Source organism: Poecilia mexicana, unplaced genomic scaffold (assembly GCF_051168715.1).
Source record: "Poecilia mexicana isolate PSO_F unplaced genomic scaffold, ASM5116871v1 scaffold_12, whole genome shotgun sequence".
NCBI lineage: Eukaryota > Metazoa > Chordata > Actinopteri > Cyprinodontiformes > Poeciliidae > Poecilia > Poecilia mexicana.
This window is the reverse complement of record NW_028263381.1, coordinates 12,117,005-12,141,961: the sequence shown is the minus strand read 5'-3', so window position 1 is coordinate 12,141,961 and position 24,957 is coordinate 12,117,005. Positions and strand designations below refer to the sequence as shown.

The window sequence follows — 24,957 nt, the reverse complement described above, 5'->3', positions numbered from 1 at the left end:
GTCTGATGAATAGTCAGTCATAATTCAGACAGCTCTTATTTAGTGCGTTTGAATTATTTATTGAATTTTGCACTGAATTTTGTATTGCTACCAGCAATATGAATTTGTTTTTGATTTTATCTGACTAGATTAGCTCTACATCATTTATTTTAACAGCATTCCCATTTCTTGTTAATTTAAATGCTAATGCCTTTTCTGTTTCTCCAAATCTTCACTTCTTTTATATTTAATGAGCGAGATAGACATGCCATTCTCTTCCCAGCTCATTTGCGTTCAGCTGAAAGGTGAATAAAAGAGATAAATAACCTTGTGCAGAAGGCCCACCTGTTGTACATTAGGACTTCATTTCATCAGCGTATTAAAGAGAGGAGGAAAAAAGGAAAGAAAGGCCGGCAATCTTTCATCCCTTTTTCTTGCTTTTTTTCTGTATTATTTCCTCTGTTTCAATATGCAGTATATTTGAGATGCATGTGTGTTTCTGCACTTTAAATCCCCCTGCACTCAAGAGATTTATCCAAATACCTTGCCGTTTTCAAACCACTTTGAGATGTACTTCTTGAGCCTTGCTCAGGAATTCATCTGATGTTACCCTTAGACAGTTTTTTCAAATATAAGTTTTACAAATGCAGTGTTTTGTCTTAATAATGTGTTAGAATGTTCTCTATTAAATTCCACAGCAATGGCAAAGGCATTGGATGCATATGTTGCAGTTTTCTGTCTGCTCATATGGTATCAGTTATGTGGATCTGAAACAAATGAAAACCAAACAGGGGCAAAAGTATTGAACATAATCAACGATCAAAGAATGTGGCAAGCGTGCCGAGTCACCCACATCAATGCTACTTGAGAGGTCTTTACCAAACTCTATGGACAAACTCCTTTCTGTCTCGGCTCAGACATGTTATAGAAACGTCCTTACTTAACCACATTTCTTGTTATTTTAATTTGTTAAGTGTTTTTCTTTTTTTGAAGATATGTCTCACAGGGAAAAGGGTGCTCTTTAATTTATTTTATTGTTTCAATATGAGTTTAAACAGGCAGACATTATAGCTTCAAATATCTTTAAGAAATAACGGGAATAAAAAAAAAAATTCTCATGACTAAACAATTTACCCTCCTTCATGGCGCATTGGGAGTTCTGCGATGCGTCATTGCAATTAATGTGCATCAATTTGCTCCTTTAGCACAAGGACGTGTCATGATGGGGTGTTCAGGGAAAGAACAGATTATTGGACCGTCAGCGTTGAAGCTTCTGAATAGAAGACATTTGAAAAGGATTGCTGGACACTATGGCTTGGCACACAGGCCACCTACCAGACATTACCCTATGTGTTGATTTTTACCAACCTAAATGAGACCCAGGAATTAAAATACGGTACAGCAACAGAACACGGGATGTTCTGAGATTGTCTGTTGGTCAGAGCCTCAACCAGCGAATATTAACTAACTCTTCAAGTTAGTCTTATTACAGATTCTCTAGTGTGTATTCTTTAAAGTTCAGATAGTTTTCCAATCGCTACGTGATGAAAACATACCAAAACATTTGAAGAAATGAGCAAAGAGTCGTTTTTTAAGTAGATTGTCTTTCATCTGGCCTGTTTTCATGGTCTTTGTGCAGCTCTTTGGATCTTTTTCTTGTAAGCGTTTATTGCTGTAAATGAAAACGTTAACTCTTTCCTGAAGGCAACGAAATGCGTGCTTAATCATAGCATTTTACTTCTTGACAAATTAGTTCACTTTTGATTGCATTTCTCCAGAGTACCTCAGAGGCAAATAGTTTGTGTTCAGTCACCTTCAACTATGTTTAATTATATGCAAATAAGTTTTGTCAAGTATGAAAGATGTGAAGATAAAGTCCTTGTGTGTCCTGTGTGTTCCTTTGGGGGGTCTGCATTGGAAAGGAGGACACACTCCCATAGATAGATGTGAGGATACATGTGGGTCACATCCTTCAACAGAGGCAATCTACTTTACATAAGCATAAAAAAAACAAAACCCACAATACTAAAGTGATAATTCATTTAATTTATTCGTAATTTATTCCTCTGTTGATGAGTGTAAAACTGTGCTTTGGGATTTAGTCCACAACCATCACTACTTTGAACTTAAACAGTTTTTCCTTCATCAGAGGTGAACTCATTTCATTTCTTCTCATTGTTACTATTGTGTCAACGCTAAAAGAAATTTTTAAAATCTGAATCAACTACACATTTCATGTACTAGGCATTTCCATGCCTGCATTCAAGAAGTGCTGCAAAAGAGCTTTATAAATTTACCCTCTGATTCTCACATTTCCCTTGTGTCAGGTCCCTTATTTCTCCCCTTCACGCACAAAGCTGAGCAAATTCCCACTTAGCTGAAGTGCACACCTCTCTCTAGGATTATTTTTCTAGTGAGCAGGGAAACCAGGATACTTTTTTAGGGAAACACACACAGAATCCAAATCCATTCCAACTCCGTTCTCGTTCATGTCTTTTTTGGCAAATAGGCTTATTTCTTCACAGTGTTGATGTCAGCAGCTGCCCTACTTTCTTCGGTCGCTGAACATTGTTGATATTTCTTTAGAGAAAAAATAGACTTTTTCAGCAGGATGGTCAGTAATCTTCTTGTGACTGTGAAAGTTGGGTTCCACGAGTATTATTTGATATTCTTAGACCTACTCTGTGTCAGAGAAAACAATTGGAGCAATTTTATTATCTCTTCTAATTTCTCTGACTTTTGCTGCCTGATTACTGGATTGATATATGTGATATTGAAAGTTTTCAATAAATTATAAAATTTTAGTTCAAAGGTTTCAATTCATTCTTTTTGCTTTATTTACCAGATGGATCTGTGTCCTTTGAGTACAAATCTGCATTGTCAAACCAGATATTATTATAAAACAATTAGGCATATTCCTTTCTTTACCATCACTTTATGTGGTTTTAATTGTATATTCATTTGAATGTTTTTGATCTTAGGAAACCCAATCCTTTTTAGCAGTAAACACAGCAACATACCTCAAATATGTATTTAAAATCTTGCATTTGCTTTTATTTTTATAAAAGAAAACTAAAAAATAAAACATTTAGCCTTGCGGAGAAATGTCCTAAAGCCATCAAATGTCTCCAAACTCTTCCAATGGAAAGCTTCCGGTACATTTTCTTCTGAATAGCATCAACCACTAAGATGCGGGAAAAATAAATTTGCACAGCTGTGCGCACAGGCACATACACACACACGCAAAACACACACACACACACACACACACACACACACACACACACACACTCACAGAGTAAAAGGGGAATCTAAACAGGACCGCCTGTATTGAAAATGACAGCCACGTTCACACAGTTAGCATTTGATGTGTAATGCTGGCACTCCTTCTCTGAGTCAGAAGAGCAAAGCAAACTATCTGGAGTTGAAAAGTTGTATAATTTTCTACTTGAGCACAATCAGTACATTCACATAAAAAGTGAAGAAAGATGACTGCTTCTGCTAATGAACAGTTCGGCTGTCCTCCTCTCATTTCCCATTTATGAGAATCTGCTTTAGCTGCAGACATGGTTACATTCAAGTACTTATGTTGGAGGAAACTTTGACGACTGACAAGAGGGCCTTTCTTGTTCTATTTCTTTGGTACGCTTTGAGTGTGATGATGAATTATATTCTCTTCCACCCTAATTCATCACATCCCCCATACATGTCAGGCAGGCACGTAAGCATTCGATTAGCGATATGAGAAGTTCAGTGACTGAGAAGAAGTGCTTAGGAATGTGCAACTTTTGATAAGCAGATCTTTCCTCCTCACAACACTCTGTTTTAACAAGCAGGACCAGAAAACAACTTCAAAATAAGTTATTTTCTTTCATTTAATTGGACTTGTGAACGAATGAATGAGTTTTGTCTTCTATTTCAGTCTTATTTTACCACATTCCCTCCTTTAATTAGCTCATCCCAGAGATTTTTCTCCTTATTTTAGTGTGTAGAAAGCATACAATGGAATAAACATCAAACAATTTTTATGCTACAGAAGTTTGTAGTTAAAAATTCAGTTTTTCCATAACGATGTTTACCTCCGTTTATTTTCACAGTTGGTTTAAGAATGCATTCTTCATTTTGATGTTTCATATTAATTTTGGTTGATTTGGAAGATTTCTTTTAATTTGGTTGGTTTCCTGCCATGAAGTTTCAACAAAATTTATATGAGCTTTGTTGGTCTATTTCAGCTATTCCAAAAGCAGCTTTGATTGGTGACTGGGATTATTCCTTATCAAAATACATAACGTCATCCACTTCAGATGAAGTTGAAGAGTTTAAAAGTAGTCCTTCTCTATTTTACTCCCATAACATTTGTGCATACAGTGGCGTTATGCAATAGTGCTAGGTGAGAAACCTTTTCTTTATTCATTTTCAAAATCATTTTCAGCAAATATGTGGTGTCATACAATATAAGTTATATACTTTAGTACAGCTGTAATGTACATATTGTTTTGTCAAAATTTTTACTAGTTATTAATGGGTTCAAAAGCTGGAATACGGCTTCACAAGCAATAAATGGGGATTGTAGAAGGCTTATAAGAAAATAAAAGAAAGTTTACGATTATTGCCGAAAGCATAATTTTACTCTTGTTGATACATTAGTAAGTTTCAAGAAGTGAGATGGCCAAGCTCTGAAGTCTATCAGTGGTGTTTTGTGGGTCGGTAGCTAAAACCATTTTTCTGTAGATCAAAAAAATAAAATCTGCACTATGTTGCTGTGGTAACCTTTAACCTCATCCAGATGAGTGGGAGTGTTTGTCGTCTTTTCTTGTCTGGTTCCATTGTGCTGCATTTTGGCATCGTAACCATCGAGTGATTTGCTATGATGTGTCACCAGACGATTGCTCAGATTTGCCACATTTCAGCTGTATCTAATTTATAATTTACAAAATTAATTTTGGTGTTCTTTTCTTATTATAAAATCCTTATGAAAATAATTGTTTTTAAAATATTGGATTTGCTGCACTACCTTCGATGCACCTGTGATTGGTGTGTACACAATTTTAAATGCTGGCAGGTTTGATCCAACAAAATCAACAACCATAATAATATTATGATTGAAATTAAAAATAGATTATTTGCGGTCTGCTCATTGACTGAAAACATTCGGCCGTGAGATTGTAAGATCTTACACAGCTGCACATATTACTGCTTCATCTGGATTTACAATCAAGCTCCAACAGAGCGACAATTGAGATTAGGTCAGCAGGGCAATATTACAGAAATATTAGTCGGGGTAAAGTACTGATTTCTCTTCATCCTTTCAAAGTTGGTCGACAAACGAGATTAAAGAAGAGATAAAATACGAGGAGTGACACATAAGCATATAAAACTTCATTAAGTTTTTATTCTTTTTCTGCTCACAGTCGCCACCCATGGTCTTGAATTTACTGCATCTAAACGTAATTTTAATTACGGTAAACATCTGAAGATGTACATATCGTGCTCTTGTTGATTCACTGCGCTGAAGCCGTTTCCCCTTCGGTGTCTCTAATTAGATATGGATGAATTCTATTCGTCTTCCCTTTGCTCATCACCTCCGTTCACACATCCGTGCTCAGGCACACACCACTCGCACCGCATGCTATTTTTGGGGCATGTTGTCTTGACATCCAGATTTAGAACTCACTCATTTGAATATGGCAGACGTGAGTTACTTTTATGAAATAGTTGATAGATTATGGACAATTCATAATTTACAAATGTGCTATTTTGCTAAAAAGAAAAAAAAAACAAATCAAATAAGCCTGTTATGGCAGAGTACAATATCCAAGATTGGGAATATATAAAAGACATGAAAACTACTGAAAAGCACGACTGAGGCAGCTATAGGTTGAAAGGAATCTTTGGTTTACTTTTACACACAGATGGTGTTGTTTGACTACATATTTGTTTGTTTTTTTACTTTCTTCTACATTTTTCTCTGTGGTTGAAAATTTAAAGTAACAGAGCAATCCTCTTTTTTTTTCTTTTGCCTCGTCTTGGTTTTATTGTTGCTGCTTTTTTCTCTTTTAGGTCTTTACATTTTCTTATGTTAGTAAATGAAACATTTCAATTACTCAAGTCTTTTTCTATAGTCTAATTTGGAAAAATGAAAAATAACACCCAATTTTTTTAGTATCTATTATCGGCGCTTTGAATTTAAAGCATATTTAAAGTTGTGGGAATTAACGGTTAATTAACTCCCACAACTTAATTTGCACCTCTAATCATTTGTGATTGAACATAACATTACTATCTGTGCTTGTGAATATGCTTCTTAACTTTTGGAACCTTTAATTAGAGAGAAATACTCTGGCATCGCCTTGTTGCTAGTAGTAGTTATCCTCACAGTTAGCAGTTCCCAGAGGCTTAGCTCAGAGGTGACGTCAATCCCAAATCCGAGTTGCAACTTCACACTGAATGCAGGAAAAGCACCGATTCTTTCTTCCACTTTCATTCCACTGCACTCTGAGTACCACTACATTTAGTCTCTTCTTCTATCACCCGCCACCTTCTCCTCTCTGATGTTCACGGACACATTCATGCAAAAACAAACATACACGAGGCTGAACACTGTTAATCATTGCAATGTGCCATGCTGAGTTAATTCCCCTGACTTTCTGAAAGAATTAATGATTTTCCCACGATAGAATGTTGCTTAGCTTGATTTTAACTTACCTTTTAACTATTCATAACTGGATTACATAATGGTAATGCATCCCCACAGAAGGTTCTGTAGATAAGAGCGGTGCAGACTCGGTCCTAAGAAGGGAATGCGGAGCATGAAGTCCATCCCTCTCAGGTTCAATTATGCACATTCTTCACTGTGAAAAATGATGCCTGCTCCACCGAGCATGTAATGGAACTGGGATAAGAGTTTAATTCCTACATTAATAGGCTCACTTTGATCCAAAGACCCTTTTTGATTAATATAAGCGTTTATACAGCTGTGACATTTAGAATTGTAAACAATTTGCCAGCCAATAAAAAAAGAGTAATCAGGGGAAAAAGGGAAACAATAAAGTCTTAGCTTCCCTTAAGTTGATCTTTTACCTTTTAAATGTCACTCATTACTTCATGCCTCATCTGGGTTCTGTTCTCCCATACCTTTGGCTTCATAGGAATAGCAGGACAGCAATCCAATCAGTATAGCCAACGGGGTTTGAAATAGCCGTTTAGGCACAGCTCTTTATATATTAGCACATGATATGATTAGGTAAGGCCTGATGAATAGCTTGCATGACTCCCTTTAGGTGCAAAGCAGACAAACGGTCAGTGAAAGAGAGCAGGTTAGTTTGTGTGTGTGTGTGTGTGTGTGTGTGTGTGTGTGTGTGTGTGTGTGTCTCATTAAAAGCAAAAGACACGGCCCTAACCATTCTGCTCCTTTACAGGTTTTAAATTGAGGCTTTGATTCACGGCCGAGCAAGTTCTAAAAATAGCGAGTTGGGGAAGAAAGGGGGAAGCGATAGAATGGGAGAAAGAGGGGAGGGAGGGAATGAAGGACACAGGCTGCTTTGGTCTCAGCAGAGTTAGTTGTATTTGATCTTTTTCCATCAGCCCCCCTCCACCCTCTTCTAAAGGTTTTTAATACATCACATTTTCACAACTCCTCCTTTTCATGCTCACAACTCTGTCTCTCCCTCTGATTCCATCTGTCTTTCTTTTTTTTCCCCAAATCCCTCTTTTAGCTCCCCTCCTTCCGCCCACCTTTTCCCTTCTCGCTGTCTTTTGCACACACGTTGGCATGCACGTTATCACCGAGCTGGGGCAGAAGCCGGGACTGCAGCAACAACACAGACAAGAAACAAGAAGCAAGGAGGAGAAAAGCGGCACTGAAATTGTTTTGAGGAACACACAGAAATATATATAAAAAAAAATCTCAAGATAAGTAGTCCGCATCTACTTGTGCAGCTGCTGACGGTGTTTGTGGATGAACACTGCCGTTGCACACTGGGACACACGGCAGCAGCAACAACAACAACACACTTTATAACTTTATACACTCATTCAGACGAGCAACAGCGCTGCCTGTCCTGATGCCAGTGTCTAAGGTAACGTATACAAACCTCTTCAGGATTCTCACTCGGAGCTCATTCAGAGACTTGTGGCGCTTTGACGTGGTGATTAGATTTAAGGCATGTGGTTCGTTTGGGCTTGTTTGATTTTCGTTGGAAAAGTGGAGGAAAACCAGTTGGTAGAGATTCCTGTTTCTGCTCCCATGTTGTTCAGATTTTGACTGATTCGAGTTCTTGATGTTCCACAGCTAGAAAGGCTTAAAATCGGCTTGTAGCGCGCGAAGTTGCACAGTTGTGATTTTAAAGAAATGTGTACTTGTGTGCCTTTGTCTTGCTTTGTAGTCCATGTTAAAGCCTCAGTGATTGACAGCTTCTGACCAGGGCAGTGTGTGAGTGTATGAGTCTGTAAGTGTGTATTCTTCTCTTCAATGTCAATCTCTGTTGTTGTTTATTGAGATAACCGTTTCAGGGACTGGAGAATGAATAAAAGAATAAATGCCGTGAGCTAGAGTTGGCCGCTCAAGTTAAGTTTTTTGAAGACTGAATCACCAGTTTCTGTAAGGCTTATTTTGAATTCATTTGCCTTTGAAATTATTGTTGTTGATACTGAATGCACTGTTAATCTGAGAGTTGCTCATACTCCTACCAGATTTAGATTTTAAAATGCCATTTAAAATTAATTTAAAATGATTGTTTTATCATAAACAAAGTTTGTGCATTTCTTAAACTATATTAAGGTCAACAGTGTGAAAGGGGTGTCAATTTATTAGTTTATTAAAAAATGAATGTTTCAAGTATTTATGCCTTTTTCACTAATCAATGGACACAACCTCTCTGGAATTAAATTAATCAAATATTTCTTAAATTGATGACCAGATCTGAGTTTTTATGACGGTATTTTGAGCTCCAGGTCTTTGAGACTGCATGCCAACTTGACATTACACTTATCTTTATCCCATTTCACAGATTCTACAGATTCTCTCTGTGCCACCCCAAATAGATTAACATTGCTTTGAGGTAGAAGACACAGTACCAACATGTTTAATTATGTCTAATATAAAGTAGAAAACCAACTTAGAAACTGGAAATTAGTGACATTTCATTGTAGATATCTTGCTTTTCACCATTTTCTTAAATATTTGAATTCTTATATTTAAAATTTTTTTTAACTCTTTATAACTTTGGCTTAGAAACAAATATTTAGCTCAAGAACTGAAAGCAGAGTCAATGACATATCAATTTGGTATGCGAACAATAATTACAAGTTCAGGACATACAAAGAGCTACTAGTAAATTGCATTTATATTTGAGTGTTGTTTTTTAGTCTTGTAAGATTGATAGCATTAATATGCTTGTAAAAATGTATTTGTTTCATAATTGACTTTGGTTTCCTCAAGACTCCATGCTTATTGAATTGTGACCCCCATGCGTTCCCTACCTCCACTTGGAAATCCACTGTAATATGCATTTCCAATGTTGCAAACATAATTTTACATGTGAAAGAAGAACAAATCCATTCAAACAAATGCAGATGTCAGAAATCTGGTAGATTCTGACCAAATTTCAGAATCATGCCAAATCATTGCTGGCATGATTTTGCATTTTTTGTAAGAAAAGAAATAAACTAATGCTAACTCTAATGTATATTGCTGCTATTATTGGTCAGTTTTCAACATAATCAAAATAGCATAAAGAGTCATCACAAGAGGCTATTAACTGTCAAATTTTTATAGCATTGCATACAAGCCTATCTGCTTTAGTTGAGTACCTGAAAACCCTTCAGTTTGCTTCATAGTGAGACGGTTGCAGACAGAAACAAACGTGCAGCCATAAATTACACATTTCAACCTCCATAAAATCCTTCCAGTCCTCTTCTATATCGAGACTGTTCATTTACAGAAGTTCCATTCATGTCATCCAAGTCTGGAAATTTGGCAGGCTTTGACTCTGAGCACTTACAGAGCACAAACATATCTATATTTATAAAGCCTCAGAGTTCAGACTAGGAAACAAATATGATTATTGGGAAACAAAAGGTTATCAGCAACAACTTTGTAGCATAAATGCTCTAGTGACATTTGTATTGTGAGGAAAAAAAATGCAAGATTAAATATGTAAAATCGAACGTGTTTTCACCATACAAGTCAGACATTAGATTTTGATCACATGCAGATTTCAGATGCTGCTCTATGACGGGGTTGTTCTACATTATATTATTTTGCTCAAAGCACCAAAAAAAGCCATATTTAGATTTAGAAAATGCTCTACAATACCAGCAATTTGTACAGAAAGAGAGTTTAAGAACGTGTAGCCAACCATGTTGTTTGCATTTGCAGCCAACCTTATAATAAACTGGCTTTTAGGGCTGCGAGCTCAACAGCTGCTGCACAGAAACTGAATGTTTCCCCTCCAGATGCAAACTCTTTAAAATATGACATCAGTCCAGCTTTATACATGGTGATTCTTTAACAGTAGCTGCATTACGTGCACTCAGTTGATGTATGTGTTTTTCCTCCCTGTATGTACGTCTGTGTTTACAGCAGTTATGTGTCCATTGTGTTCTTTGTGCATCCTGTGGGACCATACTGTAGTGCCTTAATGTCTTTGCAAAGAAAACTGAGGGCGGGAGTGGTGTAGAGGCACAAATGGACGCAATATGGGCACACACATGCTGAACAATATTTGCAGATACACACGTGCAATCACAGGGTGCATCACGGAGCAGTCACTCTGTTCTGTGGACAGCCATATTTCTCTCTTTCTCCATTCGTTAGCCTCTTCTCATTATCTCTGTCTCCTCCCCACTCTACAGCTTCTCCTTTCCTTCCCACTTGTTTGTGCAGCTTGGGAGCCTACCTACTTTGTCTCTTGGGCATTTTCTCTCTCTCTCTCTCTCTCTCTCTGTCTCTTTCTCTCTCTCAGACTCTGTAGATTCGCACAGTTCAGTTGGCCTAGCCCACACTGACAGAATCACACACCAGCTCAGCTGGTCAGCCACAGACACAGTCACACACCAGTTTGACAGCGGAAGTAGGCCACTTTAATGGGGATGTGTGGAGAGCCTCTATCTGTCTTTAGCGGATTGTAACCTAGAACTGCTTCATCTTGCCAGGTAGGGTTTCTGCACTCGTACTTTATTTTTCCTCTGTTCTCTTGGCATCATATGCGGTCTGTGAGGAGCAATTTCATGTAAATGATTAGTCAGCGATTTATACTGTTATTTTTGACATTGTTGTAAAGCTGGGAGACAAGTACAGGGTTTCACTATGGAGAGAAGAAGGAGAGAAGACCATGAGGTGAGAGAAAAGATAGCAAAAAGTCATGAACGCCAAATTATCATGAGACAAACTTATGACCATCCCAGATGAAGAGCATATATTCCTGAATTGTCCACTTTGTATTCATTCAACCTTCTTTTACCCGCCTTTTAACCGTTATTTTCTCTCCTTTTTCCTCCAATTCTCCTGTTCTGCAGCTTTATTGTCTCTCTTTAATGTGATTGTCCTTTTGATACTACCTCACGATGCATAAACAAGAGATTTTCACCCTCAGCTCTCTGTTTGGTCCTTTTAATTTTAGTGCTACTTGTTGGCTTTGTCCCAGCAGTACAAGTTACTTTGTCATATAGCTGGGAAGCCATAGTGTGAAAAGAAGATGTTGGAAGATGGCCATTAAAAGGACATACTCTAAACCATGTTAGAGTCAGGCTGAAAGTGATACAAACAAGAGGAGGGAGCAAAGTGGGGGACCACAGGGGAAAAACAACAGGAAGCACACTGAGAAAATTGCTTTTTGCTTCTCCTCATTAGGAGAATTGTTGGGTAATTCTCTTCTCACAATGGATAAAAAAAAACAAGTTGAGGAGAATTAGATGCAAGATGTGTAATGTGACTGTTAATATGCAGCAGTTATAATCAGTAACATCAATTTTTTTTGTGTGTGTTGGAGGGTGTTAAATCTAGAACATCATGGCTGGATGTAACCACAAGAGTCCTACAGTTATTCACAATCACCAGTAAACATCTGTCTATCCCAGGATGCTGCGTACACATGCAGACAAACATGATTGGGAATTATCAGCTGGCTCCGCAGTCTCAGCTTGAACAAATGAGATGTTTGTTATAACCCAGGAAACAGAGTCACAGACATAACAAGGCCTTGTTTGTCACTCAAACGCTCACAACGAACAGGAGAAACAATAGAACATATATGCACATACCCACAGTACGCAAAACATCACGCCAGGAGCATCGTTTACTTTCCAGATACTTTACATCACCAAAATCTTAGCCTTTGCTGTGATATTCATTACGTTACGCTTCTTGCCACCACATTTGGAAACGGGTCCTCTAAAGGTGACTGTTCAAACTCATTTATGCTCTCATGTCTTTTTCTGTTCAGGCCTTTTCTCATCTTCCTCAGTGGTCATACTGTCTTCAGCTGTTTAGCGTCATGGGGCAAGTTACGTCAGTGACATTTTCTCTTTGAACTCGCAGCTTCCACCAATAATGGCTTTGCAAACTAGACTCATCCTCCTGCCCTCCCTGCTTATCATGGACAGTGCTTTGCTTGTTCTGAGAAGCTCTCCCTGTTCTTAGCACATAAATATGCAGAACAGAGACTAGAAATGGGCTCCACCATTCCACTCAATAGCTTGCCATATCAACTTTGTTGTGTGGATAAGAGATGTTGAGTTGAATTAAAGTGCCAAGTACCTGGTACAACATCATGATGTATGACTGACCCAAACCTTGAATTACTCAGAGTTTGCTGCAGGTAAATGTCATTATGGGAAAGCAAAACTATTGCCACGCAGTTTTCTTTTACTATTATTTTGTCACTTATGTTGGCATATCTTAAAATGCAGTTTTTGAGTAAATGTGAGGCATATTTTGCTAAACATCAAGTCTTTTTATGTCAAGGCAAGTGATTCTTCAGCAGTGCAGACAAAGCATCAACAAAATAAAGTGTAAGATTAAGCAACATTGGAATTGCACAATGAAGTAAAATTGAAGTACTTCCTTTTGAGAAACTCTTAAGTGTTACTTACTACATTTGAGTACCATGTTGGTAGCAATGCTTATGCTATGAATGGTTCAGCATTTAGAAAGTAATTTGAAACCTAGATTAGAACTTATTGCCTATGACAGTAAGAGTATAAAGACAATATTTGAGTACAAAGACTATGTTTGAGCATTGTTTACGTACGCATACGTATCTTACACATACTTGTATGCCATATAAACTTTTTATTAGGACATTTTTATTTTTTAAGGTTTATGTTAAAAGAAGAAAACCCCTCTTATGAGTCTTAGCAACAGTTGCTGTCAGATGGCGTTACTCATATTTACTGGATTAACTGGTCATCAGCGAGTCCCAGCACCACTATTAACGATCAAGCACAAAGTGAAATGGGGGACGTGTGCTCATTTTAAAGCAGAAGGATATGGGCGGGACACCTAGCATTCATTGAGTTAACAATGAACTATTTTGAGGTAAATATATGTTACAGTGTCTAATAACTGAAGCTTGGACATATTTTAGTCCTACTATAAAACAATGACCCAAAGGAAATGAGCTCGTTGGCTACGTTGCAGCAATGTGAGAAACATCTGACCTCATATGAAACGCAGCTGCTTAAGGTTATTGTTGTTAAAATTAGTTTTTAGAAACTGTGAAAGCATGACATTTGCTTTAAGGGTTTTTCCACAGTGCTTCACATGCCATTCCATTTTACGTTTAACAACATAGTGAAGTATGTCACGAGTTGTGGTTTATGAATAGAACTATACTATATGTATGGATAATATTGTTATTATTAAACTCAAATAAAACCAGAACAATAGAAACATTAAATAGTGAAGAACAGAAACGAATAAAACCAGGTAGGTAAATAGAACATTTATCTGCATATTTTAATAAACCACAATAAATCAAATATGAAATGATGATACAAGAGACACACTACTATATGTGACAGCATGTTTTTATTATTATTATTTTATGCTTCTTGCATTGTCTGCTCAAGGACCATCCATCATAATTAAAAACACATTTTTTCTATTGTACAGAAAAGTGTGATGCATTCAACATAAGGATTCGAGCGCTTTGAAAATATAAATTACATTGTCAGGATTCTTGTCTCCAGACATATATAAAAGTTATCATGTGAATAAATAACTTGAGAGAAAAATCTCAAAACTGCCTCTAATAAGACAAAGTAAATTTGTTTTAGAGTTATTATTTAATTATGTCTCCTTTTTCTTTTTCTCAGAATTATCAGTTCCAGAATATTATGAAAAAATTATTTGGGTCATTTTTACTAGTTTCTTTGAATTCAGAGGGTTACGTACGTTTGACAATGTTTGAATATTTGGTAGGATTTCTTTTCAGCTGTTTGACTTGCGTGACAATATTTTGCTGAGATTCAGTTTCATTCGTCCATGCAGAACTGGTCGGTACCAAGTCTGGCTTTTAATTGCCTTGTCGGAGGCAGCTGGTCAGACTTCTATAAGATTGAGATTCTGCGATGGCTTCTCCAAAACAAAAACTGGCTTTATTGTTTAAATCTTATTTTGCAACAGATTTGTGTCATTAGGTCCTTTGTCCATTTTAACTTCCTGGGTGACGTCTTAAGATGTTGCTTGAAATTTTCCACAAAATCACATTGCCTATGATGTGAAACACAGCACTTCCTCCTTCAGCAAATACACACACAACACATTGCGCCCACCATACTTTCACATTTGGGGTGGTGTTTAAGTTTTGCAAGCTTCCCACTTTTTTTTCCCTGAATGACTGAACACTTGAATTTTTGTTTCATTACACTGTTGGATGTGCCTATAAGAATGAGGGACCTTATGTTCATTTGTAAAATGTAATCTGACTTTCTTTCACTTTTTAGACCAACTGGTTTTTCCTCACTGAATTGCACACATAAAATACTAGCTTAAGCATTACAGTGTCAACAACAAACATTTTTAAAATCATGAGTGGGAGCTTCAGAAGTTCAAAAAGAACGGATGTTAAGGTAAAATCTTCTGTGACATAGCAGTTCACTGCATAAGAAATCAAGGCATATTCTAAATAATTTTAATCAATTTCCCAATTTAAGTTGGCACCGTCTTACTCTAGTTTTTAATGTAGCTTTCTGTTTCTCTGAATATTGAATTATGTATTAGTTAATTGAAACACTTGACAGTTTCTTTACAAACAGTGAATAAATACAAATATTAAAAAGTGAGTAAAATGAAATCTGTACTTGGTTTAGGAAGTGGATTTAGATTCAGTCAATCCAGCCCCAAACTTCCACTTCACTATCAATAGATAAGCAGAACATTGGCTTATCTTTGTTTTTCTTAGAATACTAAGAAAAACAAAGATAAGCCAATGTTCTGCTTTTCATGTTTCATGAACATGCGAGATTTATGAGAGTAGACTTCCCAATAATTAACCAACATCTCCAAATCTGAAGTCACTCTGAAGTATTTCTGTTAAATATTTGGTTGTACTGCAACACAGCAAAGCTGGAAACTATGGAGTAAAATGCAAGATTAATTTATTTTTTGAACATTTAACAAGATGCACCTAAAATATGTGTTCAGAATTTCACTGTTGGGACAAAAATGTTTTTTACTTTGCTGCTTCACGAAGTTAAAAATTAATGGGGCAATTTACAACTACTGATTGTAAAAAAAAAAAAAAAAAAAGAAAAAAAAAAAGATAGGTCGGTAATCTTTTTCGTGCATTAGTAGTATATTGGGCTTTTATGATTCAATGTTCCCTTTTATGATTTACAGCACCTTTTACACACTCACCCTTCCTTCCTTGCTCCTTGTTCTCCTTTTTCATGTTTTTATTTTTCTTCCTCTCTTTTGGTCACATCACAATGGTAAATAAATAACTATCACTACCTCACCCGTCTCCACTCAGTGAAATCATCGGCAAAAGAGTCTGGCGCATTGCAGTGCATATAATAAGGCTATTTAGGGATTGATCATCTATTTGTTCAATTTAAAAGGCCTTTGACAATAACGGCAAGCGGTTGTTGCTCCTATACCTTCAGATTGCCGATTGTTCTGGGTGGCACATGTGACAACATTTTTAATATATATTTAAACGACACAGTCCTAAAGGCAGAGAAACATAATGTCCCGCAGATAGCGGCGCACTTATTACAAGACGCAGTGTACAGATCAGCCCCATGTTGAGCCGAACATGTGATCGGAGGAATGCAGAAAATGGATTGTGAGCATCTGAGATTGTGCGTGTTTATGCAACAAACTTGTGTGCGTGACTATATTTGGTGGAAAATGAAGCTCACAAACAAGTTTTGCTATCACTCTTGAGTAAAGAAAACAGTAGCTTTGCATGCCTGAAGGCGTCCCTAACGGCAATTTTCCATGAGATGAAGCCTCCAAGTGCGGACTGATATCTGCTTGAATATTTTTGTGTTTCGTCTGAACAGGTACCCTGTGCTGAGTCATTTATCGTCTGAATCTAGCCTCTAACAGAATATTTTTGGTGGCTTTCTAAATTAGATTTCCCCTCATAATGAAATAACTTTATTTGATAAACGACTTTAACCTTGTTTTTAAATTTGATATACTTTGGTTGAAAAATTAAATCCTTGTGATATAGACCTGATTGTAATATCTTCAAGGAGGAAGCCAGAAAGTGACTGGAATGAGTTTGTAATCAGGGTCTTATTTTGCCTTTGCAATGCATTGTACAGAAAATATGAAATGATACCATTCTTCTAGATGGTAAGCCATTTTGGATACTTACTATTCTTAATAGGGGACTTTGAATTGCTCATTTAAAGCATGCTGTTTAATAAATCTCGTGCAGAGGAAATTGAGGTGGAGAAGAAACACAATTTAAGTTCAACAGAGGACAATCGAACTTGCAGTGGAGTTGCATCATCGACTTGCAATATACACCAAACTTGATGCAGATACTTCTTAGGTGAAAGATCAGTGCTAAGTTAGAAAATAGTCTCATAACTAATAGATTACAGCAACCTTGGGATTTGGGAATTGGAAAACAAGATGGCCACTTAGTGGAGGAATACTTCCTTTTAATGTGTTTTTAAAATGTTTGAAATCCCCTATGATTTTTGTAAATGTGACAGGAAACAGCTTTCCCACAGGGGTGATATGACACAGGTTTCACAGAACATGGGTGGAATAAGACCAAACCAGCTGCATCATGAATTGTGTCTCATCTTTCACGATTTTGTTGTGAAAAATCCAATCTTTTCTCTTATTCGTATGAGGGTAGGTTCATAAGTCTTGTTCTTTATTTATATGGGGTTGACCTATTTTTAAAAATGCATTCTTTCAGGCAGAAATGTAGGAAAACACTTTTAGGCGTTGTTCTGTTTTTCTCGACGCCTGAAAAATGATGCCTGTGACAAAATATTTACATGGAGGTCTGTGGCCCATATTCAAAATTTTTTCTCTCTTTTCAAAGCATCGACTGGTTTAGCCAGAGTAAGTATATATATATATATATATATATATATATATATATATATGACAGCAATCAGAAAATAAAGTAAAAATATAATATACTGTGTTTCCCATACACTTGTTTTCACAGATGCAGTCATGATGATTCACTGAGTATTTGGAACAAGATAACACACTGGAAAAAAAATAAGATTAAACCTGTTCTTGCTTTCTCATTTCTCTTTTGTATTGACATGTTTGTTTTACGTTTGCCCTCTGGGCTATGTAAACAAGATGTGTTCTCCAAATTTGTCTAACCTTACACATCCTTTAAAGAAATCAATGGGATCACTCAGTGAGTAAAGGAAGGTATTGAACAGGGTAAAGGCGAGTCAAACGTTGCATCACTCAGACATTCAGCCAAACTGCTGTTATACAGATTCAGAGTCTGTGAGTGGAAGAGAGGATATATTGACAGGAAGGAGCAAGGAGGAGGAGAATTTATGTGCTCTTGTATGCCGGCGCTCAAGATTTCTGACAGCTTGTCTAATTGAAATGAGTTGGTCTTAATGCGGTGAATGGGAAAGGTGAATTTAGCATTATGTTTAATTCATTAAACCATCAGCTGCTACGGATAGGCAAAGTAGCCTTGTGCAAGGGATTTTGTCAGTTTAATTGCTTTCTTAAAAACAGAAGTGACGCAGCAAATTAAAGTAGAGAAGGAAAGATAAAGATGGCACCTTGTTTCTGGTGAGCGTGAAGGGTTTAGGGGTAAGATATAATGACCTGGGAAGTTATATAAAACCCACCTTTAGCTTTTGGAAAATGCACGGTGCAGCTGCTCCCCTTGGGATGGGTTTCTTGTTGCCGTGGTAACTATGGGACACACGAGGTCACATGATTATCCCTGGGCGATAGACTGCAGGAAATGGGGCTATTTTTCCTCCCCAACACATTTGACTTTCAAAATATTATTGTTTTTCACAAAGTGGAACAGTGCCGATCTACATATAAATGCAGATCTTATAAATTCAAAGTTTGTTTGTGTTTTTTTTTTCCCCCTCTGATCTATTTCTTTATTAAAGTCGAGACCTAAGCCTAATTGAGGAAACAAAACTGAATCCAGCTATTTGTTCAGTGTATAAAAGTATGGCTAAAAAGACTAGCAGCTGATGCTAAAGGCTACAGGGGTCACTCTAAAAATGTGTGAGGGCGGTGTTAGTAGAGAGGCTATAACTTGTTTTCTTTCTTAGGAGATTTTTTTTAATGACACGTGGGAGTTAGAAATGTCTGGGTAGATTTGGGAAATGCTATTTTTATTTTGCCTTATATTTAGGAGGAACATTTTAATTTCCAAAATGCATAAATATTCTCCTTTTGGATCAACAGGAGCAGTGTGCGCTAAAAGCTTTGTTTAATACCCTACATATATTCAATTTTTTGAATGATTTGTGAACATTTGTTAGATCCTGTGTGTTTTCATTCAGTTGCTGCTGTGCCCATTATTCATCCCTTAGTTCACTGCCTCAGATTTCACCCCGAGCCGCTCTGCATTCTGCTGATTGTACTTACCTAGTTTCTATGTTTCTCGCCATTCCTTCTCAGCACGTAAGCTCCTTGATTTCTTATTGCATTGCTGGATTCTACTTTTGTTCTCTTCATGGTTTCTGTGTCCTGAGATTCCTTTGAGTTTTCAATGAGTTCACTCTCCATCAGGTTCTTCCCTCTGTCTTGTTGCCATTTGGATTCTCACCAACAACCTTGATATGTAACAACATTTGGGTAAAATTTTTGGATTAGCTGGCTTTAGATAAATTTGTTCATAATATGTAAACTCACCATGAGGATGCTTTATAACTCACATGAGCTAAATCTGAGAACCCAGCATGGCTGCCTTCTATCACTTAATGTAAGTAATGATACCATTTCTAATGTGATACATCAATGTCACATATAATGGGAAAAGAAAGTCACCAAGCCAAAATGTTTTTTTTTTTTTTCTGGCTTTACTGATGAAGTAGCGTGGCTTTAATTAGAATTTAGTCACTAAACCTCTCCACTCCAAACGTCTCCTTTCCTCTCCCACTTACTCGTCTCATTTCTGTGTCATTGCCATTCACTGACTTCCCTCCTCCCTTCTGCTTGTCTTATCCACTTTGTCACCTACATCTATTCGGGCTCTCGCTCCGCATCTCCTTCTCCCTGCTTGTTTAGTTCAGGTTTTGTTTGCTTGCCTAAATGAGTCGGTGAGAGAGGCATTTCTCTGTTGAATCACTGCTGACTTTGCGATGCATTCGAGAACGTGTATTGTGCACAATACACATGTGCTTGCATGAATGGAGGCTCAGAAGCAAAGAGCTGATGCACCCCAGATGACTGTTTCCATGTTAGCTTGCTCGCTTTCTTTTGTATTTATAGGGAACCCAAATGAGAGACATGGTATAAACGAGAATAGCCAAAAACTTTACTTTTTTTTTTTTTTTTTTTAAGAAAAGCATTTTGAATTGTTAGTTTGCTATTGTTTTATATATTTGGATAAGGAATAATTGTGAGTTTGAACAATGAAGCTCATGTGGATGTTTTTGTTTGCTTCTGTTTACGTACGCGTTTTGTGCAAGGAATGCGAAAAGAATTGTGTATCTGACAAGACAGGTGACTCAGCTGTGTCTTAGACCATAACCTTAATAGAGAAGAGTTGTTGTGTGAGACTGAGTATGTAAGATGGGCTAACCAAGCTCCAGAAAGAACCAGAAGCTGCAGCTGCTTTAGGCAAAATCCCACATGATCTCACGATAACAATGTCCCATGATACTTCAAAATTAACAATGGTTGCAAAGTAACATACTGAAAATATGATTATCTTCAGGAGGTAATCAAAAACACTGACTCTCTATAAAATATAGACATGATGTATATATGAAAAAAGGATAAGAGAGAATAGAATAACACAGTGGAGAAACACAGTGGCTTCACTATAATTTATTTCCTTCCCTGCTTTCACAAAAAGTGCATTTCTTTCTAAAAATACCTCCCAAGTACCCAGAGGAAAACTGAGAAGTCTTAATGTCCTGCTTGTACCAGTACTATGAACCATTAAAGGGGGATCACAGGAAGGTTAAGGACACTCAGAAGTAGAAAATGAGAAGCCTGTATCCCCTTCAGGCAGCTATATGAGCCTCCCAAACAAAGGAGGAGAAAGTCTGTCGTGTCTTTCACAAGCTCAGCTTCCAACCTCAGGCATCAAATTCCACCATTTTTTTTTTTTTTAAACACTCTGGATTCTCAAATAATGAAGACCAAACTGTGAACTTTTCCTCAACTCAAGCCTACAAAGTTTTCTTGCAGTCTAAACCTTTGCTGCTTTAAGCTAGAAACAGTGAAATCCCAAAACAGAAAAATCCAGCTGCTCACAAAGAACAAAAACTGAATTTTCCAGGCACCAAAGCACCACTCGAAGGCTTTACCATTTTCTTTTTAGTTTGAAGATATTCTTATGCTTTTTGAAGTTATTTTGAAGTTTTCTTCAAAGTATATTTTGAACAGGATTTCTGTCAAATAATGAAAAACTCAGGGAAATTTTTCAATTTAAATCCACCTACTGAAAAAAATGATAGAGTCCGCTGTCTTGTTCTTTGGACTTTATAATATAGAATTTAAAAGTCAGAATTTCAGAAACAAAGAAGGACTTTTTACATTCCATACATTTAATTTAGACCATTTTGTCTTTTTCCATTCTCATTATCCTGAACACCAGGGGTCCCCAAACTTTTTCCTGCGAGGGCCACATAACTGTTCCCTTTTCTGGTCAGGGGCCGGTCTTAGTTTTTCGAGAAAGAAACCTTAGAAAACTTTTGTTGACGGGGAGTGGGGGGTGGGGGTGGGGGAGTGAAACTGTTGACCGGGGGGGTCTGGATTACTGCCGACAACATAATCGCGTTTGTAGATAGATTTTTACCCAGAATGCAAATGGAAAAAAACCGTGAGCGAAACGGTGACTGGTACTGACTAGTATATATTCCATTGAGGGAAACTAAGTTTCATATCTGCTCCAGAGCCCCCCGGGTGGTTGAAGAAAAATCCATATATGTATGAAAAAAACACTGAATGCTCTCTGGTATTGTTCAGGGGGCCGGACCAAATGAGGAGGCGGGCCATAGTTTGGGGACCCCTGCTGAACACGCATTCATTTAAACACATAAAAGGTCATTTTATAGCTTGTTAGGCTTGTAAATTAAATTCAACCGAGTCTAACCTAGAAACCAACAAGAACATGAGCATTAACTTCTTTTTTATTATTTTTGAGCACAAATGTGAAGAATCCTAAACCATAAAAGTTGTACTTAGTTCAATGCTAATATGAAACTCTATTCCTTAAAGGCTAATTCTGTATATTTTAAATGTGTACATGCTCCAACACAGCTTCTTTAAATTGCAAAATTATTTCCGTTAACTTTTGTAGGAGTCTACTGATGACTCATTCATTTGTTTGAAAGACCTTCAGAATCGTGCAAAAATGATGACCAAAGTGACTTTATGTTTGACTTGTAAAGGAAAGTATAAAAAAAACAATGGGTAGTTTAAAAGTTTTGCACAGCATGTTATGAATGTAATCCCCAGATCTACCGGCTAAAAAAAAATACTTCCTTTACAGAGTTCCACACAGATCCGAATTGAGATTGAGGACAGACGCTCGTTAAAAAACCTTTATTTCATCTTATTTCTTCTCTTTTCCCTTCGCTTTGTTTTTAAAGACCAGTTTTAATTCCCGAAATCACTGTAAATTCAAACATCCTTCACATAATCCCATTTAACAAAGTTTTTAGGAAAGCAAAAGGAAACAAAAATCATACAGTTCTTCCCGTCCTACCTTCACCCTCCTCCCTTTTCATGACTCTCGCTTTCCATGCATTTGCATCTCTACACAGTCATATAAGCAGTTTATACCTATATCCATCCGCACTTATTCATATGAAGAAATGACATGAGATGAAGTTAGTCCAAGAAGATTCACAGTACAACCCCCCGGTCGACTAATTCCAGAGCAGATAGAAAGTCTATGAAGGGGCCCCAGATTTTTCCAAAGGCTGCCTTTCTTTCACGTTATACTAAATCTTTTCAGGCTTGCAGTAAGAACTTTTTTTTTTTTTCATCACAAAACACTTTGATAGAATATTACGGAAAAGAATAGAAAGGAGGTCAAACCAAAAAAAAAAAAAAAAAAAAAAGAACAGTGTTAACTGGATCACAGACCTCAGTGCCTGTTTTTCAGTGTCTGATTCTGGTTCCATTACCAGCAGAGAATTACACCATACCCCTGAGATACACCTGTATGTGTGTGAGATGGAGCAATTCTTTTATCAGCGAGCGAAACCCTCCTTGATCTTAACACAGTATCGCATTACCAATATCCTCAGTGGCCAGATTAATCAGATGCCGTGTGTAGCTTTCTTTTTTGTAACCATTGAGAGCATAAAAAATGCCAAATATGTCTGCAAATAATTCTGGGGGCCGGTCTCCTCAATGCACTCAGATTCTGATTATACCACATACCTGAATAACAAGTCAGCCAGCATTTTTCTACTTCTCTCCGCTCCAAAATATTCTAGTTTATGCTACCCCGTCATCAAGAAACAACCCAGATACTCTAATCCCCCTTAACTGCATCCATGAAGGTCACAGTCAGACGAAGCGAGAAAGAACCCTTGAGGATCAAAGTACCCACTTATTCAAAGCTTGTAGTTGGAGTCGGTGTAGGTTTCTTAAACCTCTCGGTGTTCAAATCGACATAAAGGGATTAAATCTTGCGGTTGGCTGATTAGGCAAATCCTTTCAGCCATAGGTAGCTGACAATAAACACATGCACAACTAATATTATATAATATCTGTGTTGTCTGAATAAAAACAAGTATGTTGTCAAGAGTGTTTACACTTTTTACTCACAAGTATTATGCAATTTTACTGTTGTTTTTTTGTGCAATTGAATAGAAGAAACAGAATTTTTATGTCAAACTTTTATACAGTGCTCTGAGAAATTAGATATTGGCTTAAAGTTATTGATTCTTAATAAACTCTTTGGAGATTTTAAGTATGGTTTATATAACTTATTTCTATCTTTAGAATATCTGCATATCTGAGAGAAGACGACGTCATTTCTGGTTGAAACATAACAGTATCTTGTGACTGCAGATCGACATCATGGGTTTAGTCGTTCAGCACAATGAAGCCCTTCACAATATTGAGAGCTGACCTCAATATACAGAATTGATTTGACATACTTGGCTGAAGAGTTTAAAATCATACAGGGGTTTGTAATCTATTTGATTACAGTCCTGTTATCCTCGGTTTTGATCCACAAGCAGGGTCAGTAAAACTCTACTGTGGTATGATGGCTAATGTTTTCATACAGTTTTAAGCCTCTTTTTTTATTTAATTCAATGCCTAAAGCTCCAATCAGAAGTTTACTTTGGTGTTTGGCGTTTTGTTCCAGGATGGGATAATTATGCGACATAAACTTGCAGTGAAACACAATAAAGACTAAGCTCCACAAGCTTGAATTTGTTGTGGATTTTCTTCTGTCCACTTATGACTCAAAAGTACATGCATGCCCACTAATGCTTGGAAAAATGCTCTTGAGCAAGATGCACTTGGTTTGTTCTGTTGGTAGCCATCAATATAGTTCTAGTAGAGTTCTGGCTGGACATGTGACCACTCTGGTCAGCAGAAATGGTTTAGTTTATTTTAGTGGTTTGTTTCCGTGCATTGACTCAGCTTTTAAGCACAGTCAATAAATTTTTAATAGGGCAAATGTTGGGACTTCATAGAGTTCATTCCAGGACCTTAATCTTGATCTGCTTTCTCCGTTTCTACACCAGTTGTGTGTTTTGGGGTTGCTGTGGTTCAATAGTCAGAGCGGTCCTCTGGCAAATGGAAGGCTGTGACTTTGATTGCAGCTTTGATTTGCGGACAAAAACAATAAACTTTAAAGAAGCCTTCCAGGTTGCAGTATAACGGTGTTAATAATGTAAGAGTATGTGTGGATGGATGTATGATCAATCTAAATTACTGTAACTTTAGAGTGAAAATACTTTGGTTGGTTTGATATGGCTTAAAAAATATATAATTTCAGTCCATTTATTAGTTTCTGCTTGGACAAACCAGGTGTGTCTGATTTTTAACCAGGTGACCAAAAACAGTCACCCAAAAACCACCAATTATAAAATTATATTCACTCTCGTATGTATTTTAAAATTTCTAGAACTATAAGAGGTAGCAGTGCTGTTTCATTGGTCATGTCCATTTAAAAAACTTCAACAATGTTTGCTAAATAATGTCAAAAGCTACGACTGTTTGGCCAAATAAAGAAAGGGCAACTGGGCTGTTATCACTTTCCAAAAAAAAAAAACATTCAGAAGCCAGAAGTTTCTCGTTAATCCACAGTGAACGATTACACTAAAACCCAAATTGTGACTTCTAATTCCCAAAAA

At 37.0% G+C, this 24,957-nt stretch overlaps 1 protein-coding gene across 3 annotated transcripts in view; it reads left to right on the top strand.

Annotated features, from left to right (window-relative positions):
* Window positions 1–24,957, top strand: part of rgs3a (regulator of G protein signaling 3a) — a 96,644-nt gene that overhangs the window by 38,789 nt on the left and 32,898 nt on the right. The window lies entirely within an intron of this gene.